We start from the raw sequence: 21,081 nt of genomic DNA on the forward strand, positions 1-21,081 counted from the left end.
GTAATTTCCTGCTTACCACTCCTCTCCCAAGCCCTTGCTTGCTTTCCTTCCCCTGGCTTTTCATCGTAGCTGCCCCACTCGCTCTGCCATCTTGACCCTGTGCTCCTTCAAGGGCGAGAGAGAGCACGTGCTCTGAAACTGAAGGAGCAGCCAATCGCCTTCACAATACTCACGATTCATTCAATCAGAGACTGATTCTGTCCTGAGTCTGCTGCTGATGGGCTTGTCAGTGAACTATTCAGCTGCAAATGCAGGAGAGAATCGGCCTGTGATTCCACAAGCACACTCTTCGTTGAACTTAACTTTCATTTAACAGTGGTTAGCACTGCTGCTTCACAGCTCCAGGGACCCGGTTCGATTCCCGGCTTGGGTCGCTGTCTGTGTGGAGTTTGCACATTCTCCCCGTGTCTGCGTGGGTTTCCTCCAGGTGCTCCGGTTTCCTCCCACAGTCCAAAGATGTGCAGGTTAGGTGGATTGGTCATACTAAATCTCCCCTTGATGTCCAAGATGTGAAAGTTAGGGGATAGGCCACGGGTGTGGGTCCGGGTGAGATACTCTGTCGAAGAGTTGGTGCAGACTCGATGGGCCAAATGCCCTCTTAAGTTTAAGTTTATTTATTAGTGACACAAATAGGCTCACATTAACACTGCAATGAAGTTACTGTGAAAATCCCCTGGTAGTCACACTCCGGCGCCTGAAGGAATGCACCTAACTAACATGTCTTTAGGACTGTGGGAGGAAACCAGAGCACCCGGAGGAACATAGGAACATAAGAAATAGGAGCAGGAGTAGGCCATCTCGCCCCTCGAGCCTGCCCCACCATTCAATAAGATCATGGCTGATCTGAAGTGGATCAGTTCCAGCCTCCTGGAAACCCACACAGACATGGGGAGAACATGCAGATTCCACACAGACAGTGACCCAAGCCGGGAATCGAACCCGGGTCCCTGGCTCTGTGAGGTAGCAGTGCTAACCCCTGTGCCACCCATTCTGCACTGGAGGGATTTTATGATTCTAAGATTCTGTGATAACTTGCCCATAATGTGAAGAGCGAGCGGATACAGCATCGTCAATGGCCGGGTTGTGGGCCAGGGGCTGGTGGATGGATAAAACATGGTTTCTACTAATTTGACAAGAGGTTAGCCACCAAGAGAAAGGTTGGCAAAGTGATAAGCTGCAGAGCAGAGTGTGGGGAGGCAGATGCCAATAGAATAAAGATTAGTCCGGCAACAGAAAGGTCCAGGCCGGGGGAAACGCAAAACCGACCTACGGGGTGAGAGTGCAAGTGTATGGAACTTGGTAAGATCAACATACTACAGGCACAGGTACTCACAGGGGATTACGACAGAGTGACAGTAAAGGCTACCTCATTCAAACAAGGTGGGGAAATGGACACTTAATATTCCCGGCTGCAAGGTCGTCAGGAAGGATAGAAACAGAGAAATCAGAGGCAGTGGCAGCATTGATCCAAGATGCTGTTAAAACACTAGAAAGCCATTATGTGCTTGAAGGTTAGAAGACAGAATCTATTAGGTTAGAATGAAGGAACAATAGAGGTGCTATTTCATTACTGAGTGTATATTATCGGCCACCAAACACTTGGAAGGAGGTAAAGGAACAAATTTCCAGGAAATTAGAAAAAAACGATGCAAGAACTCCTGTTAAGGGGGAGTTTAGAAGAACAAGAGGCGACTTGATGGAAATATGTAAGATCGTGGGAGGTATTGATGGGGTCAACATGCAGAGGATGTTTCCTCTTGTGGGTGAATCTAGTACTCGGGGTCGCGAAAGGATTGTCCATTTAGGACAGAGATGGGAGAAGCAGAGTCATAAAAACAGAGAAACATAGAAAATAGGAGGCCATTCGGCCCTTTGAGCCTGTTCCACCATTCATTCTGATCATGGCTGATCATCCAACTCAACAGCCTGATCCTGCCTTCCCCCATATCCTTTGATTCCCTTTAGACGCAAGTGCTATATCTAACTGCTTCTTGAAAAAACAACATTTTGGCCTCAACTACTTTCTGTGGTAGTGAATTCCACACATTCACCACCCTCTGGGTGAAGAAATTTCTCCTCACCTCAGTCCTAAAAGGGTTTACCCCTTATAAGTTTCTATGGGATCCCCTCTCACTCTTCTAAACTCCAGTGAGTATAATCCTAACCGACTTAGTCTCTCCTCATATGACAGACCTGCCATCCCAGGAATCGGCCTGGTAAACCTTCGCTGTACTCCCTCTATAGCAAGAACATCCTTCCTCAGATAAGGAGACCAAAACTGCACAGCATATTCCAGATGTGGCCTCACTAAGGCCCTGTATAATTGCAGCAAGACATACCTGCTCCTGAACTCAAATCCTCTCACTATGAAGACCAACATATCATTTGCCTTCTTTACTGCCTACCAGCACCCGCATGTTTAACTTCAGTGATTGGTGTATGAGGACACCCAGGTCTCAATGAACATTCCCTCTCTTAATTTAGAGCCATTCAGATAATAACCTGCCTTCCTGCTTTTGCTACTGAAGTAGATAACTTTTCATTTATCCACATTATCCTGCATCAGCCAGACATGTGACAATAATAAATCAAATCAAATCAGATCAAAAAGGTTGTGAATGTAGCCCAATCCATCACGCAAACCAGCCTCCCATCCATTAACTCTGTCGACACTTCCCGCTGCCTCGGGAAAGCAGCCAGTATAATTAAGGACCCCACGCATCCCGGACATTCTCTCTTCCACCTTCTTCCATCGGGAAAAAGATACAAAAGTCTGAGGTCACGTACCAACCGACTCAAGAACAGCTTCTTCCCTGCTGCTGTCAGACTTTTGAATAGGCTTACTTCGCATTAAGTTGATCTTTCTCTGCACCCTAGCTCTGACTGTAACACTACCTTCTGCACTCTCTCCTTTCCTTCTCTATGAACGGTATGCTTTGTCTGTATAGCGGGCAAGAAACAATTCTTTTCACTGTATACTAATACATGTGACAATAATAAATCAAATCAAATCAAATCAGATGCCCATTCACTCAGCCTGTCCAAATCAGGCTGAAGCATCTCTGCATCCTCCTCACAGCTCACCCTCCCACCCAACTTTGTATAATCTGCAAGTTTGAACACATAAAGACCATAAGACCCAGAAGCTGAACTAGGCCATTTGGTCTGACTCCAATACCAGTCAATATTTTCATAGCTAAGGAGACCAAAACTGTCCACAGTATTCCTGATATAGTCATAGAATCCCTACAGTGCAGGAGGAGGCCATTCAGCCCATCAGGTCTGCATGGACTCATACCCAGGCTTACCCCGTAACCCCATGTATTTACCCCACTAATTCACCTAACCTATATATCATGGGCAGCACGGCGGCACAGTGGTTAGCACTGCTGCTTCACAGCACCAGGGACCCGGGTTCAACTCCGGCCTCAGGTGACTGCCTGTGCGGAGTCTGCACATTCTCCCCGTGTCTGCGTGTGTTTCCTCCGGGTGCTCCGGTTTCCTCCCACAATCCAAAGATGTGTGGGTTAGGTTGAGTGGCCGTGCTAAATTGACACTTGGTGTCGGGGGGATTAGCAGGGGTAAACATGTGGGGGCGACGGGAATAGGGCCTGGGCGGGATTGTGGTCGGTGCAGACTCGATGGGCCGACTGGCCTCCTTCTGCGCTGTCGGGATTCTATGATTCTAACCACTGTGCCACCTTGGCACTCTATAAATGTCACGGTAAGTCCACGAGGTTGCTGCAAAGAACATTGAGGATTATACATTCATTCAGTTTTGGAGTTATACTGGAAATCAGACACAAATCAAACGTCCCGGTTCCTGAGATTGATGCAGCCCCTGCAGCAGCTTGCTTTGCTGCCTAGAACTTTCCGCTAGCTGGTATGAACATTGTGCAAACTGTAAATCTCCCTGGTATCACACGCACTGACAGGAAGCATAATGTGCGAGGTAAAGTATGATATGGTTGCATGTCCAGTGAGACAGGAACATGATGGCTCACTCCTTGAATGAAAGCTCTGCATATTAGAGGCAGAAAGTCACTGCTTTGAACCCCTTGCCTCCATCGGTTTAGGAGACGGAGAAATAATGAGCCTGACCTAACCAGCCTCTGCTGCATTAATCATAATTTCCCACTTTAATTCGATGGATTTGAATTAATTTTTGACAGTCTTGGCGAAGTATCTACAAGATCTGTCACCAAAAGCAAATTGTTCGTCCACATTAGGACTGGAGGCAGCTCAGCATCTAATTGACTCTGGGCATTATCGACAGCTATCACAAGCCAGAAGAAAAGATTATCTTGTCCTTGAACACAGGTCACCTTCATATATTTAACAAGCGCTGACAACTTTATAGTTTTATTACACATGATAGAACTATATATTTTAATCCATAAATTACAGATGTCTGATGCCATATCGTGCCCCAGGAGGCGCCGTTCATTGAATGAGGCATGCAAATGGGTCATCATCTGCCCATCTAGCTGGATGTTCATAGAATCCCACACTGCAGAAGGAGGCCTTCGGCCCAAGGAGTCTGCACCGGCTACAATCTCACCCAGGCTCTATCCCCACCACCCCATGCATTTACCCTAGCCAGTCCCCCTGACACTAAGGGGCAATTTACCATGGCCAATTCACCTAACTCAAGCATCTTTGAACTGTGGGAGGAAACCGGAGCACCCGGGTTCGATTCCCGGCTTGGGGTCACTGTCTGTGTGGAGCTCCACACAGACAGTGACCCCAAGCCGGGAATCGAACCCGGGTCCCTGGCGCTGTGAGGCAGCAGTGCTAACCACTGTGCCACCGTGGCGCCCAATGTTCTCTAACATTACACCAAGGTGAGCAGGACGCTCCCTTAGTATTCTGGCGAATGCCTCCTTTTGAACCGATATGGGCACCACGGTGGCTCAGTGGTTAGCACCACTGCCTCACAGCGCTAGGGACCCGGGTTCGATTCCCGGCTTGGGTCGCTGTCCGCGTGGAGTCTGCACATTCTCCCCGTGTCTGCGTGGATTTCCTCACACAGTCCGAAAGACGTGCTGGTTAGATGCATTGGCCATGTTAAATTCTCCCTCAGTGTACCCGAACAGGCGCCAGAGTTTGGCAGCTAGAGGATTTTCACAGTAACTTCATTGCAGTGTTAATGTAAGTCTTACTTGTGACTAATAAATAAACTTTTACATTTACTAATATTTACATAACATCAAAAAAAAGTCAATGGTAATGGACAAAACAGCATCTGCATTCTTCTACGTTACTCCAACTCTCTTACATAGTGGCGCACTAAGACAGAATTTCATCTGTTTCCGTAGCTAGTAATTCCTGGAACAGGTCAGCCGTCTGTTGCCAGGGGCTTATAGCTTGAGGGGCACCACTCCACATCAAGCATGGCTGACCAGGAGTCAGTCCCGCTCTTACCCACCAGCCATTGGCATGTTTGGAAGGATTTACAGGTGAATACTCAAATTGGTTTGACCGCGTGATGGACACTCATTCCTTGGCCATCAAGTCCTGGGGTGGGACTCGAACGCAGGGCTTCTGGCTCAGAGGCAGGGACAGTAACCCACTGCACCACAATATCTCCCTCATCTACATTACAGCTAACACTAATGCTTTGTACGTGATAGAAAGAAAGGCTTACATTGCAGGCCTGTCAAGACATCAAAGCCCTTTATAATCAATGAAGTACTTGGGAACTATATTCGCTGGGATTATGTAACAAACCACAGTAATCATTCCCACACAGCAAGGTCTTACAAAGAGCAAAAGTCTTGGTGATAAACTCTTTCAGTGCTTTTGGGTTTGGGGATAATATGTTAATATCAGTTAACCATCTCTTGGATGAATACCAGAGGATCTTTTCTAGCTGGGAGGGCAGGTGGAGGGCATGATCTTACCAGCCATTCATACCCTATCGCCGCTACAAGCGAGGACGGAGAGATTCGGCACTCGGCCAGGTCTCCATTCACTGCAACGGGACCAGAGAATCCTGCTGGCGTGAACCTGCTGTGAAATTCCCCCCAGAGTCTCAGTTTACCTCCTCATCTGAAATGTGGCACCCTCAACAATGCAGCGCTCCCTCAGCGCTGTGTTGAGTGTCAGCCGAGATTATTTGCTCGAATATCAAGAGTTGGACTTCAAACCTCTGACTCAGAAACAACAGTGCGGCCCACTGCTCCACGCTTGATTGAATCATAGAATCCCTACAGTGCAGAAGGAGGCCATTCGGCCCATCAAGCCTGCACCAACAACAATCCCACCCAAGCCCTATCCCCGTCACCCCACAAATGTACCCCTGCTAATCCCCCTGACAACAAGGGGCAATTTAGCATGGCCAATCAACCTTACCCGCACACCTTTGTGGGAGCACCCGGAGGAAACCCACGCAGACACGAGGAGAATGTGCAAACTCCAGACGGACAGTGACCCAGGGCTGGAATTGAACCCGGGTCCCTAGCGCTGTGAGGCAGCAGTGTTAACCACTGTGCCACTGTGCTTGACATCCTGTGAAACATATGGAAACATTGTTGTGCATAATGATAAGATCCTTTACAAAGGAACCTCTTTTACATCTGTCAGTTCCTGTTGTCTAGTAAATGCTGATACATGAGGGATCACTCCTAACACAAAGAGAAAATGCACCAACACCCGCACACATCCAAACTGTTTCCTTCAGTGATTCATAAGGTGGCCATTTAGACTGATCATGTAATCCTAGAACAGTTACAGCAAAGTAAAGTTTATTTATTAGTCACAAATAGGCTTACATTAACACCGCAATGAAGTTACTGTGAAAATCCTCTAGTCGCCACACTCCGGCGCCTGTTCGGGTACACGGAGGGAGAATTTAGCATGGCCAATGCACCTAACCAGCACGTCTATCGGACTGTGGGAGGAAACTGGAGCACCTGGAAGGAAACCCACGCAGATACGGGGAGAATGTGCAGACTCCGCACAGATAGTGACCCAAGCCAGGAATCGAACCCAGGTCCCTGGCGCTGTGAGGCAGCAGCGCTAACCACTGTGGCACCGTGCCGCCCCAAATACATATGTGGCCATTCTGTCCATCCACCCATTCCAGTCCTCTGCAGGAGTCATTTAGTTTTTCCCACTTTGCCACCATTTCCCTGCAATCTTTCCCCTTCAGGAATTTATTCAACTCCATTTCGGATGCTTCAACTAGGCTAAGGCCCAGTGGTATTATTGCTCGACTATTTATCCAGAAACTCAGCTAACGTTGTGGGGACCCGGGTTCGAATCCCGCCACGGCAGATGGTGGAATTTGAATTCAATAAAAAATATTTGGAATTAAGAATCTACTGATGACCATGAAACCCATTGTCGATTGTCGGAAAAACCCATCTGGTTCACTAATGTCTTTTAGGGAAGGAAATCTGTCGTTCTTGCCCGGTCTGGCCTACATGTAATTCCAGGGCCACAACAACGTGGTTGACTCTTAAATACCCTCTGAAATGGCCGAGCAAGCCACTCAGTTCACTGGCAATTAGAGATAGGCCCAGCCAGCGATGCTCACATCCCATGGGCGGCACGGTGGCACAATGGTTAGCACTGCTACCTCACAGCTCCAGGGACCTGGGTTTGACTCCCAGGTGCCATTGTTTACCAATAGGAAAGCTTTAGCGTGATGGCAGAAAAGATTCATCGAATGGATCCAAGACTGCGCGAGACTTCAGCTACAGGGATGGATTGGAGAAACTGGAGCTATTCTCCTTGGAACAGAGCAGGCTAAGAGGAGATTTGGTGGAGATGTTCAAAGCCATGAGGGGTCTGGACAGAGCAGAGAGGGAGAAACTGTTCCCAGTGAATCACAAGAGGTTAGTATGCAGCTACTGCAGGTGACTAGGGAGGCAAGTTGAATGTTGACATTGATGGCAAGCAGAACGGAATATAAATGCAGAGAAATTTCAGTTCGCTGTTCAGGGCCTTGGTGAGACCACTGCTGGAATAACCATGCACAGTTTTGGCCTCCTTGTATTGAAAAAATGAAATAATTGTGTTAGAAACACCTTAATAAAGATTCACCTTTCTCATTCCCAACTATCTGGTCAGTAATTTTTCAAAAATTAATTTGTGGGACATGGGCGCCGCTGGCTGGCGTTTATTGCCCATCCCTAGTTGCCCAAGGGCAGTTGAGAGTCAACCACATTGCTGTGGCTCTGGAGTCACATGTAAGCCAGACCAGGTAAGGATGGCAGATTTCCTTCCCGAAAGGACATTAGATGGGTTTTTCTGACAATCGACAATGGTTTCATGGTCATCAGTAGATTCTTAATTCCAGATATTTTTTATTGAATTCAAATTCCACCATCTGCCGCGGCGGGATTCGAACCCAGGTCCCCAGAACATTAGCTGAGTTTCTGGATTTAGTAATAGTGGTAATTTAGTATGGCTAATCCCCCTAACCCCCCTAATATGATCAATATATCATCTCTGAGTAAATAATCCGCTCTGCACTGACCAACCCAGACCAAGCAAAAGTTTCCAAACCCTTTTGATGCAGAATGCTCCTTGAAGCCATGTTTCTGAAGGACGTTTAATGTGGATTCAATCATTGTTTTAAGAATAGGGCGCCAGATTCTCCGACCTCGCCCGCAGCCGGGATTCTCCGGCCCCGCTGCGGTGAATGGAGATTTGGCAGAATGCCAAATTCCCTGTTCCCGTTGGCAGTGGCGACGGGGCGTGAATGGCCAACCAGGCATGGCACTCAGCAGTAACACCTCCTCCTATCACCATTGCCTCTCCTGTGGTGTTGTCAACTCGAGTTAGGAGTATCCCTTGAGCTTCCATCACTCGATTTCCAACTGCTCTGCCCACAGACTCCCTCCATTGCCCCGGTACACCGCCACCCTTTGCCCAATGGGTAAGCGGACAAGCTTCTTTGTCACCCGATTGGGTCAATCTCCTCTGTCCGGCAGACAGTTATTTAATATTCCATCTGACGGCACGGTGGCACAGTGGTTAGCACTGCTCCCTCACAGCTCCAGGGACATGGGTTTGATTCCCAGCTTGGGCCACTGTCTGTGTGGAATTTGCACGTTCTCCCTGTGTCTGCGTGGGTTTCCTTCAGGTGCTCTGGTTTCCTCCCACAGTCCAAAGATGTGTGGGTTAGGTGCACTGGCCATGCTAAATTGCCCCTTAGTGTCCCAGGATGCATAGGTTAGCGGAATTGGTGGGGTAAAATATTTAGGGTTACGGGGATAGGGCTTGGGTGGGGTGGCTGTTGATGCAGACTCGATGGGCTGAATGGCCTCCTTCTGCACTGTAGGGTTTCTATGGCCCTATGTATAGATTAGGTGGATTGGCCATGCTAAATTGTCCCTTAGTGTTCACAGATGGGCAGGGTAGATGGATTGACCAGGTTAAATTGTCCTTTAGTGTCCAAAGATGGACAGGGTAGATGGATTGACCAGGTTAAATTGTCCCTTTGTGTCCAAAGATGCGCAGGTTAGGTGGATTGGCCAGACTAAGTTGCCCCTTAGTGTCCAAAGATGTGCAGAAGATGGATTGACTGGACTAAATTGTCCTTTAGTGTCCAAAGATGGGCAGGTTAGGTGGCGTAATTACAAGGAGTTACGGGGATAGGGCCTAGGTAAGATGCTCATTTGGAGATGGGCCGAATGGCCTCCATCCGCACTGTGGAGATTCTATGATTCTATCTCCACTATTTCCATCGCTGATAAACGAAACTGTTGAAAGGGAATGAAAAATTGAACAAACAGAGCGTTATTTAAGGTGGATTCTCTTTGTTTCCCTGCTGGATTGCTTGCAGCAGTGGCCTGGAGATTAATCTTCAGTTCCCCGTGACTGCGGCACTGAGCTGTACTCTGCTATCAGTCCCATCAATTGAAATCCAATTCATACCATGAAAGAAATGATACATTTTGCGAAACTGACCGAAGAAACATATCAAATTGTGCTTGTGTATAAATCCAGCAGGCACAGCGCCTGAGTCTTTATCACAGCAAGTTGGTAAAAGCCTTCCAATCCAGAGGAGAAACGCCCCAGGCTCAATCTCACAGACACCCATCCCTGGAGTCACACATTCTTACCCTTTTTGAAGTTCCGCTAAATTAGGGATAAATTCAATTTAAACTTCAATAACAACTTTTTCTTGTTAGCTTAAAGTGAAATCAGTGGATAAATGATACAAGGAGCGTGACTGATAAGATTATATCAGCAACTCAGCGTTCTGTTTGCAACACAAAAATTAACATTTTAATAAGATGTGAACAAGGCGAGCAGCTAATTGCATCGTTCGGGGCCTTTACTCACTGGAGTTTAGCAGAATGAGAGGGGACCTTAGTGACACATTTCAGATTCTCAGGGGGCTTGACAGGGTCGACACGGAGGGGGTTGTTTCGGCTTGAGGGAGAGTCTCGGACCAGAGGGCATAATCTCAGAGTGAGGGGGTCACCCATTTCAGACACAGAGGAGGGGAGTGAAGCTTCTCAAATAAAATTGGATAAAAGCAAATTACTGCGGATGCTGGAATCTGAACCCAAAGAGAAAATGCTGGAAAATCTCAGCAGGTCTGGCAGCATCTGTAAGGAGAGAAAAGGGCTGGCGTTTCCAGTCCGGATGATCCTTCTCTTTCTCCGACAGGGTTTCCGTATGTCTCTCCTCTCCCCCCCCCCCCCCCCCCCGCCCCGCCCCCCCCCCCCCCCCCCGCCCCCCCACTATCCACCTTCACTGCTTTCCATTTCTCTCTTAGTGTTGGACAGCGATTCACAGTCTTTTCCCCTGGTTTCTGTGGCTATGACTCACATTTCATTCCCTCCCCCTGCAGTATAAATATCTATGGTTGTCATGATGTGGAGATGCCGGCGTTGGACTGGGGTAAACACAGTAAGAAATTTAACAACACCAGGTTAAAGTCCAACAGGTTTATTTGGTAGCAAAAGCCACAAGCTTTCGGAGCCTTAAGCTCCTTCTTCAGGTGAGTGGGAATTCCCAATAAACCTGTTGGACTTTAACCTGGTGTTGTTAAACCTCTTACTATATAAATATCTCCCACTTTCTATGCCTTTTAGCTTTGACAAAGGGTCATCTGTACTCGGAACGTCAGCTCTTTTCTCTCCTCACAGATGCTGCCAGACCTGCTGAGATTTTCCAGCATTTTCTCTTTTGGTTAGTGAATCTTTACTGCAGAGGGCGGTTGAGGTTGGGTCGTTAAGTATGTTCAAGGCTGAGACAGACTGATTTTTAATCAATCAGGGAATCGAGGCGATAAGGCGGGAAAGTGGAGTTGAGGATTATCACATCAGATCAATCATGATCTCATCGAATGGTGGGGCAGACTCGATGGGCCGAATGGCCTACTCCTGCTCCTACATCATGGGGTTGAATTTGACCTTACTCAAAATGCAATCCTCGAAACCTAATGGCTCAAATACTCCACACCTGTCTGTTACTGACACTGGCTTCACTACTCAAGTTCCTTGTCTCTGTTCTTCCCTGTACCTGCAGGTCAAAAGAAGGAGAGATATCATTGATACGACATCGCATCACAGGCCTGGTCATGTGTTTTAGACCCGATGCGGTTAGTCTTGAAGTAGAATCACTGTTCTTATATAGACAAAGGTGACAGTCAATGTAGGAACAGAGAGATCCCTCAAACCTAAGACCATAAGAAACAGGAGGCCATTCAGCCCCTTGGTCCTGCTCCATCATTCAATAAGATCATGGCTGATCTAACACTCATTAAGTTCACTTTCCTGCCTTAGCTCCGTAGCCCTTAATTCCCCCACTGATTAAAAACCTGTCAATCTCAGCATTGAAAATGTTCAAGGATTCGCCTCCACAGTTTCCTGGGGTAAAGAATTCCAGGATTAATATTTGTTGCAGGTTTTAGAGAGAGGGCTGCTGGTCTCCTTCACGGAACACAACGGGATCATCTATTTGATCTGAGGAGACAGCCAAGCCCTTGGTTTCATGCAAGAGACAACATCTCCAGCAATGAAGCACTCATTGGGGCAGCACAGTGGCACAATGGTTAGCACTGCTGCTTCACAGCGCCAGGGACCCGGGTTTGATTCCCGGCTTGGGTCACTGTCTGTGTGGAGTTTGCACGTTCTCCCCATGTCCGCATGGGTTTCCTCCGGGTGCTCCGGTTTCCTACCATAGTCCAAAGATGTGTGGGTTAGGTGGACTGACCATGCTAAATCGCCCCTAAATGTCAGGGATCCTAGCTAGGGTAAATGTATGGGGATAGGGCCTGGCTGGGATTGTGATTGGTGTGGACTCGATGGGTTGAATGGCCTCCTTCTGCATTGTGGGACTCTATGGTGCCTGGATTGAGACTTGAAGCAGCCACTTTCTGACTGTAATATCTTTCTCCTTCATTCTCACACACTTTGTCTGAAGCAGCTTTAATAACCACCTGTGCTGATGTATTCCACATTCACATTATTCTGTGCTTGAAAATTTGCATACATACCTTTCTTCTTTCATGAGGCACAGGCAGAGTTGTCCATAGGCCAACATTTGCTGCTCATCCCTTATCACCCTTGAACTGTGGGCATATTAGAGTCAACCATATCCCTGTGGTGTGGGTGGGGTCTGGAATCACGTGTAGGCCAGACCAGATAAAGAAGGCAGATTTCCTTCCGATTTCTGATCATTTAGGTTATGAAAAGAGGTTGGATAGGCTTGGGTTGTTTTCTTTGGAGCAGAGAAGACTGAGGGGTGACCTGATCGAGGTGTACAAATTTATGAGAGACATGGGCAGAGTGGATAAGGAGCAGCTGCTCCCCTTAGTTGAAGGGTCAGTCACGAGGGGGCACAGATTCAAAGTGAGGGGCAGGAAGTAGAGGGGGATGTGAGGAAAAATGTTTTTACCCAGAGGGTGGTGACGGTCTGGAATGCGCTGCCTGGGAGGGTGGTGGAGGCGGGTTGCCTCACATCCTTTAAAAAGTACCTGGATGAGCACTTGGCACATCATAACATTCAGGGCTACGGGCCAGGGCGATGGCAGATGGGACTAGGTGGGAGTTAAGGTGTTTCTAATGTATTGGTGCAGACTCGATGGGCCAAATGGCCTCTTCTGTGCTGTATGATTCTATGATTCTCGTGAACCAGATGAGTTTTGACAACAATCAGTGGTGGTTGCCATGGTCACCATTGCTGACACGAGCTTTCATTTGCAGATTTATTCATTAATTTTAACTTTCACCAGCTGCCATGGTGAGATTTGAACCCATGTCCACAGAAGCATAAGCCTGGACCTCTGGATTACCACTGAGATTACCAGTCCGCCACCATCTATCCTCCCACTCCCTTCATTTTGCTCCAAGGTGGTTTTTGGCATCTATAGTAGTTATTACTGATCACTGTACAACATCTCACTATACAACTTGGAAGAAATTTGAATATTTCTGGCAACCGTCTCCTGAACATTTATCACTCCAGTAAATCCAATCCTGGATATTAAAGGCCTCATAACTATATTCATGATATCATAAATTTCCATTGCAACCTTTCTACAGCTTTAACAGCAAGTATAATTCCAGCTGAGGCTTAGTTTTGGCACCGTTGGCTCAGAGTTAGAAGACTTTGGGTTTAAGTCCAGCTCTGGAGGTTCAAGTGAAAAGATCTTAGCCTGCCATGTGCCGCACGGAGGGAGGGCTATATTGTCACAGGTGCCACCTTTCAGGTGAGCTGTAGCGAACATGAAAGATGCCCAACATACCAAGAGCAGCGGAATTATTCCTATCATCCCAGCCAACATATATTCCTAAATCAAAATGATTTCAAAAGTTATCGGGCTAACATCTTATTACTGTTTGTGGGATCTTGCTGTGCACAAATTGGTTGCAATGTTTTCTATACTACCAACTGCAGCCACACTTCAAATACATGGGCGGCACAGTGGCATGGTTGTTAGCACTGCTGCCTCACAGCACCAGGAACCCAGGTTCGATTCCCGGCTTGGGTCACTGTCTGTGTGGAGTCTGCATGTTCTCCCCGTGTCTGCGTGGGTTTCCTCCGGGTGCTCCGGTTTCCTACCACAGTCCAAAGATGTGCAGGTTGGGTGCATTGGCCATGCTAATTTGTCCCTAAATCAAGGGATTAGCAGGGGAAAATACGTGAGGTTACAGGAATAGGGCCTGGGTGGGATTATGGTTGGTCCAGACTCATTGGGCCGAATGGCCTCCTTCTGCACTGTAGGGATTCTATGAAACTCCATTCTATGAGATGCTTCATTAGCTACAAAGCTAACGAGGGAGGTGGTGGTGTAGTGTAGTGGTTTTGTCACTGGACTAGAAATCTAAGGACCCAATGCTCTGGGAATCAAGGCTCAAATCCTACCACGGCCAATGATGAAATTCAAATTAAAAGTCTAATAGAATCATAGAAACCCGACAGTGCACCGGCAACAATCCTGCCCCAGGCCCTATCCCCACAACCCTAAACATTTACCCCGCTAATCCCTCTAATCTACACATCCCGGGACACTAAGGAGCAAGTTAGCATAGCCAATCAACCTAACCTGCACATCTTTGGACTGTGGGAGGAAGCTGGAGCACCCGGAGGAGAACGTGCAGACTCCACACGGACAGTGACCCAAGCCGGGAATCGAACCCGGGTCCCTGGCGCTGTGAGGCAGAGCTAACCACCGTGTCGCTCATTATGACCATGAAACCATTGTTGATTGTCGGGAAAACAGCACCTGGTTCGCTAACATCATTTAGAGAGAAGGAAATCTGCCATCCTTACCTGGTCTGGCCTGAACTGTCTCTACACACTAGCTGTGACTGTAACACTACATTCTGCACCCTCTCCTTTCCTTCTCCCCTATGTATTTTATGAACAGTATGTTTTGTCTGTATGGCGCGCAAGAAACAATACTTTTCACTGCATACTAATACACGTGACAATAATAAACCAAATCAAACCAAATCAAACATGTGATTCCAGATCCACAGCAATGTGGGTGACACTTAAATGCCCTCAGGGATGAGCAATAAACGCTGGCCCAGACAGCGACGCCCACATCCCATGAACAAATGAATAAAAATTCTACCTTGTTGTAGCATCAGAGCTGCTGTCTCGCAGCAGCACGGTGGCACAGTGGTTAGCACTGCTGCCTCACAGCGCCAGGGACCCGGGTTCAATTCCCGGCTTGGGTCACTGTCTGTGCGGAGTCTGAACGTTCTCCCCGTGTCTGCGCGGGTTTCCTCCGGGTGCCCCGGTTTCCTCCCACAGTCCAAAGACTTGCTGGTTGGGTGCATTGGTCATGTTAAATTGACCCTCAGTGTATCCGAACAGGCGCCAGAGTGTGGCGACTAGGGGATTTTCACAGTAACTTCATTGCAGTGTTAATGTAAGCCGACTTATGACTAATAAATAAAATAAAAAATAAATAATTCTCAACGTCCAGCCCAAATCATTGGATGAGAGGGGTCACCACACAGGTCACTGGAAAATACACAAATAAATATCTGTTCACTCCCATTCTCTGCGCATTGAACATTCCACATCATTTTATCTTTAACACCACTCGCAGTGCTAAGACAACAACTTTATTATTGAGTTTATATATTAGTGTCATAAGTAGGCTTACATTAACACTGCAATGAAGTTACTGTGAGAATCCCCTAGTCGCCACACTCCAGTGCCTGTTCGGGTACACTGAGGGAGAATTTAGCGTGGCCAATGCACCTAACCAGCACGTCTTTCAGACTGTGGGAGGAAATCGGAGCACCCGGAGGAAACCCACACAGACACGGGGAGAACGTGCAAACTCCACACAGACAGTGACCCAAGCCGGGAATCGAACCCAGGTCCCTGATGCTGCAAGGCGGCAGTGCTAACCACTGTGCCACCTTACCGCCCTCAAAACCTTCCCAAAATGCTTCATAGAAGCATAAAGAGATTTGTGAAGAACTTGCTGAGGTATTAACTATCATGGTCCAAAGTGTTCGAGAACGGGAGTTCCAATGAAGGGATGGAGAGAGCAGAATGCCACATCCCTGCTTCAAAAATAGAGAAGGGACTAACTAAGTAACTGTAACTCCTGGCTTCAATTCTTGCGAGTATCTTACAGAGTCATGGGGCAGGATTTTATAGCCTTGAAACCATAAAGTCCCGCCCGAGGTCAATGGACCTTTCCATGCTCCGCCCCTCGCCCGGTACAATTCCCGTGGTGGCAGAATTCCGGCCATGGAGTCACTTACAGCACGGAAAGAGGCCATTCAGCCCATACCTGTGGGTCTTTTTTACAGGTTTATTTGGAAGTACAAATATATCAACTCCAATACATTTACCAGTCAGATCTAGCAGTATTGTTACAAAGAGGAAAAGAGCTAACATTTTGGGTCAACACTCTTTCATCAGTTGTGATGGAAGGTTGTGGACCTGAAACATTCATTCTCTTTCTCTCTCCATGGATGCTGCCAGACCTGCTGAGTTTATCCAGCAATTTTTGTTTTTGTTTCAGATTTCCAGCATCCACAGTATTGTGCTTTAATACTCACCCATATATGCGCATTAATTTCCTGAAAGAATTCTATTCCATTGTTCAAATCCGACCTTCCCTTTACAAATCTGACCTTCACTTTGCAAATCTATGTTAGAATCATAGAATCATGCAGCGCAGAGGAGGCCCTTCAGCCCATTGAGTCCACACCAACACATTAGAAACACCTGAACTCCCACCTAATCCCATCTGCCAGCACTTGGCCCATAGCCCTGAATGTTATGATGTGCCAAGTGCTCATCCAGGTACTTTTTAAAGGATGTGAGGCATCCCGCCTCCACCACCCTCCCAGGCAGCGCATTCCAAACCATCACCACCCTCTGAGTAAAAAAGGTTTTTCCTCACATTTAAGCGGTTATTGGATAGGCACATGGAGCACACCAGGATGATAGGGAGTGGGATAGCTTGATCTTGGTTTCGGATAAAGCTCGGCACAACATCGTGGGCCGAAGGGCCTGTTCTGTGCTGTACTGTTCTAAATCTAAGTCTCACATCCCCCCTAAATAAACCTCTGGTCCCTCACCTTGAAAGAAGTTTAACAACACCAGGTTAAAGTCCAACAGGTTTATTTGGTAGCAAAAGCCTTGAACCAATGTCCCTTCGAGACTGACCCTTCAACTAGGGGGAACAGCTGCTCCATATTCACTCTGTCCATGTCCCTCATAATCTTGTCCACAACACAGGAAGAGTCGACACACATGTTGACTATCCCTGATCAATGCGTATCTTTCTATGGGTGCTCGCTAATGTCATCTCCGACGTGGTTTTGTCTGTATAGCGCGCAAGAAACAATACTTTTCACTGTATGTTCATACATGTGACAATAATAAATCAAATCGAACCATATTCCAAGCTGTTATTCCAGTCCAAAGATAAAGACCACCAAACACAATAAATTGATTTATCTTCTACCTTTTATGAATGATTCTCCATCTTCTATTCCTTTGGCACAATTGCTGCATTTTGCATACAACTCTCTGGAGTAAGACTATGAACCCACAGGCTTCTGTCTCAATGACAACCGCTGCCCGCTGACCGACAATTGTTACCACAATTTCACGTTCAGCATTAATTGTTCTGTTATAACCTCCCCCTCCCCCATTCTCTTTCAGCCCGTTATTCACCCTCCTTTCTAATATAATCCTTTAATTAACATTGTTAATCATATTAACATTCTTTTATTCTCTATTATACATCTCTCCAGGATCCAGTCTTTCTTGTCATGGAGTCATAGAGTTTTATAGCACACGGTGGCACAACGGTTAGCACTGCTGCCTCACAGCGCCAGGGACCCAGGTTCAATTCCTGCCTCGGCTCACTGTCTGTGTGGAGTTTGTACATTCTCCCCGTGTCTGCGTGGGTTTCCTCCGGGTGCTCCAGTTTCCTCCCACAGTCCAAAGGTGTTCATGTTATGTTGATTGGCCATGTTCAATTAGGGCAAATACGTGGTGTTACGGGAATAGGGCCTGGGTGGTACTGAGGTCTGTACAGTCTCAATGGGTCAAATGGCCTCCTTCTATATTGTAGGGGTTCTATTCTATGAGAAGGAGGCCCTTCAGCCCATCATGGCTGTGCTAGCAATCAAGCACCTATCTATTTTAATCCAATTTTTCAGCACTTGGTCCATAGCCATGTACGCTATGGGGTTTTAAGTTCTCATCTAAATGCTTCTTAAATGTTGTGACGCTTTCAGGCAGTGAGTTCCAGATTCCCACCACCCTCTGGGTGAAAATATTTTTCCTCAAATCTCCTCTAAATCTCCTGCCCCTCACCTTAAATCTATGTCCCCTGTTATTGGCCTCTCAACTGAGGGGAAAAGCTTCTTCCTATCTGTCCCTCATAATTTTGTACACCTCATTCAGGTCCCCACTCAGTTCCTCTGCTCTAAGGAGAAAATCCCCAGCCTAACCAGCCTCTCTTCATAGCTGAAACTCGCTAGTGTTCCTTTTGCTTTCAATATGCTTATAAAACAATCTCACTTAACCAGATTGGGTGGTGCTCAAGGCAGAGGTCATATGGCATGTTAGCATTGCCCCGACTTCTGGACCAGAAGCCCTGGGTTAATGACCCACTCCAGGACCCCATGACCATGGAAGGTCAAACGCGGTCAAAGAGTTTGACTATCAGCCTGTAAATTCTTCCAAATACATGGTAAGAATGCAAGAGCTTCCTGGTCAGCCATACTGCAGTAGGTCATAAGATATAGGAGCAGAATTAGGCCATTCGGCCCATCGAGTCCGCTCCGCCATTCGATCATGGCTGACATGCTCCTCATCCCCATTTTCCTGCCTTCTCCCCATAACCCTTCAACCCATCACCAATTAAAAATCTGTCTAACTCCTCCTTAAATTTACTCACTCTCCCAGCATCCACCGCACGTTGGGGTAGCGAATTCCACAGATTCACAACCCTTTGGGAGAAGTAGTTTCTCCTCAACTCTGTTTTAAATTTGCTCCCCCTTATCCTAAGACTATGACCTCTCATCCTAGAATGCCCCACAAGAGGAAGCATCCGCTCCACGTCTACTTTATCCATATCTTTTATCATCTTGTATACCTCAATTTGATCTCCCCTCATTCTTCTCAATTCCAGAGAGTATCGGCCCAAACTGTTCAATCTCTCTTCATACGACAAACCCCTGATCTCTGGAATCAATCTAGTGAACCTCCTCTGAACTGCCTCCAATGCCACCGCATCTTTCCTCAAATAAGGGGACCAAAACGGTGCACAATATTCCAGGTGCAGCCTCACCAATGCCTTGTTTAGTTGCAACGTGGCAAACCAGTTTAACAAGCATAACCATGAACCAATCCAATCAAAGACCATGGTTACCAATGCCCCCTTAGGGCGTGGCACCTGAAGAGTTGACAGCAAAATGTTACAATGCCGTCTCTTATCTCTCCTAATCATAGAAGAATCATTGAATCATAGAATCCCTACAGTGCAGAAGGAGGCCATTCGACCCATTCAGCCTACACCGACAGCAATCCCACCCAAGACCTATTGCCGTAACTCTATGTATTTACCCTGCAAATCCCCCTGAGACTAAGGGGCAATTTAGCATGGCTAATCCACCTAACATGCGGATCTTTGGACTATGTGAGGAAACCAGAGCACCCGGAGGAAACCCATGCAGACACAAGGAGAACGGACAAACTCCGCACAGACGGTGACCTGAGGCCGGAATCTCTCTTCGTATTTCTGTGCTTTTCACATTGCTCCCAGTCTACTTCGACTTAACTGGCCTTGGTTCATTTTTGGTTTATCTGAATCTCATTTATTCCTAAACCTCAAACTTAGCTGGGCGCTTTGACTAATTGGTGATTTTTAACAAAGACCTGGCACAGGAATGATGGGTCAAATGGCCTCCTACTGTGCTCTGAGATTCAATCATTCCTTTGATGTATCCCGTCGGCCCTGGTCAGGTTGTTAGACTGCCCACCTTGAATAGGAATATTTCCAATTGGTGATTTGCAGTTTAATCTGTCAATGCCTTTCTCCAATTAATGAGTTTTATCAGTTTAAATGTACCATATATTAAGTATTTCCTTCTGTATCTATTTCAGCTATATAAAGCTAATTATGCTGCGGTCACTGGAGACCAAATGTCATCGTTCTTTCGAGCTTTACTCTCGCACCAGTTCATTATTCAGAGCAAAGACCAATAAACCATCTTTTCGCAATGCGAGTGGTACCTTACTGCCTTACACACTTCTGAATGTATCCAATTAATCCCTCTCCATCTGACCATTGTTTATTTTAGCCTAGCTGGACTCCATGGTTAAAGTGCCCTATTGTTACAGCTTTATTGCTTTGACAGATATAGCATCTTGAAGACTGCTAGACAAACAGAGGTCAAGTTCTATCTCGCTTGCTTTCCGCTCTCCTGATACCCAGGCAACGCATTGATGGAGCCGTTGACTAATGGCCGCAATTATTCTCCATCGATTAGTTTATGACAGGCGTGAGGGGAGGAAGGTGCCAGTGCTGGAGAGCTTTTGAAACCATGGGAACCACGTATTTTGTCTCAAAGTACTCGTGTAGAATCATAGACTCAAACAGCGCAGAAGAGGCCCTTCAGCCCATCGGGTCTGCATCATTAGAGACACCTGAACTCCCACCAAATCCCAATTACCAGCACTTGGCCAATAGCCCTGAATGTTATGATGCACCAAGTGCTCATCCAGATACTTTTCAAAGGATGTGAGGCTTCCCGCCTCCACCACCCTCCCAGGCAGCGCATTCCAGACCCTCACCACCCTCTGGGTAAAAAGATTTTTCCTCACATCCCCCTAAACCTCCTGCCCCTCACTTTGAACTTATGTTGTGACTGACCCTTCAACTAAGGGGAACAGCTGCTCCTTATCCACTCTGTCCACATCTCTCATAATCTTCTACACTTCGATCAGGTCGCCCCTCAGTCTTCTCTGCTCCAATGAAAATAACCCAAGCCTATCCAACCTCTCTTCATAACTTAAATGTTCCATCCCAGGCAGCATCCTGGTGAATCTCCTCTGCACCCCCTCCAGTCTAATCACATCCTTCCTATAATGCGGTGACCAGGACTGCACACAGTG

Source organism: Mustelus asterias, chromosome 6 (assembly GCF_964213995.1).
Source record: "Mustelus asterias chromosome 6, sMusAst1.hap1.1, whole genome shotgun sequence".
Lineage (NCBI taxonomy): Eukaryota > Metazoa > Chordata > Chondrichthyes > Carcharhiniformes > Triakidae > Mustelus > Mustelus asterias.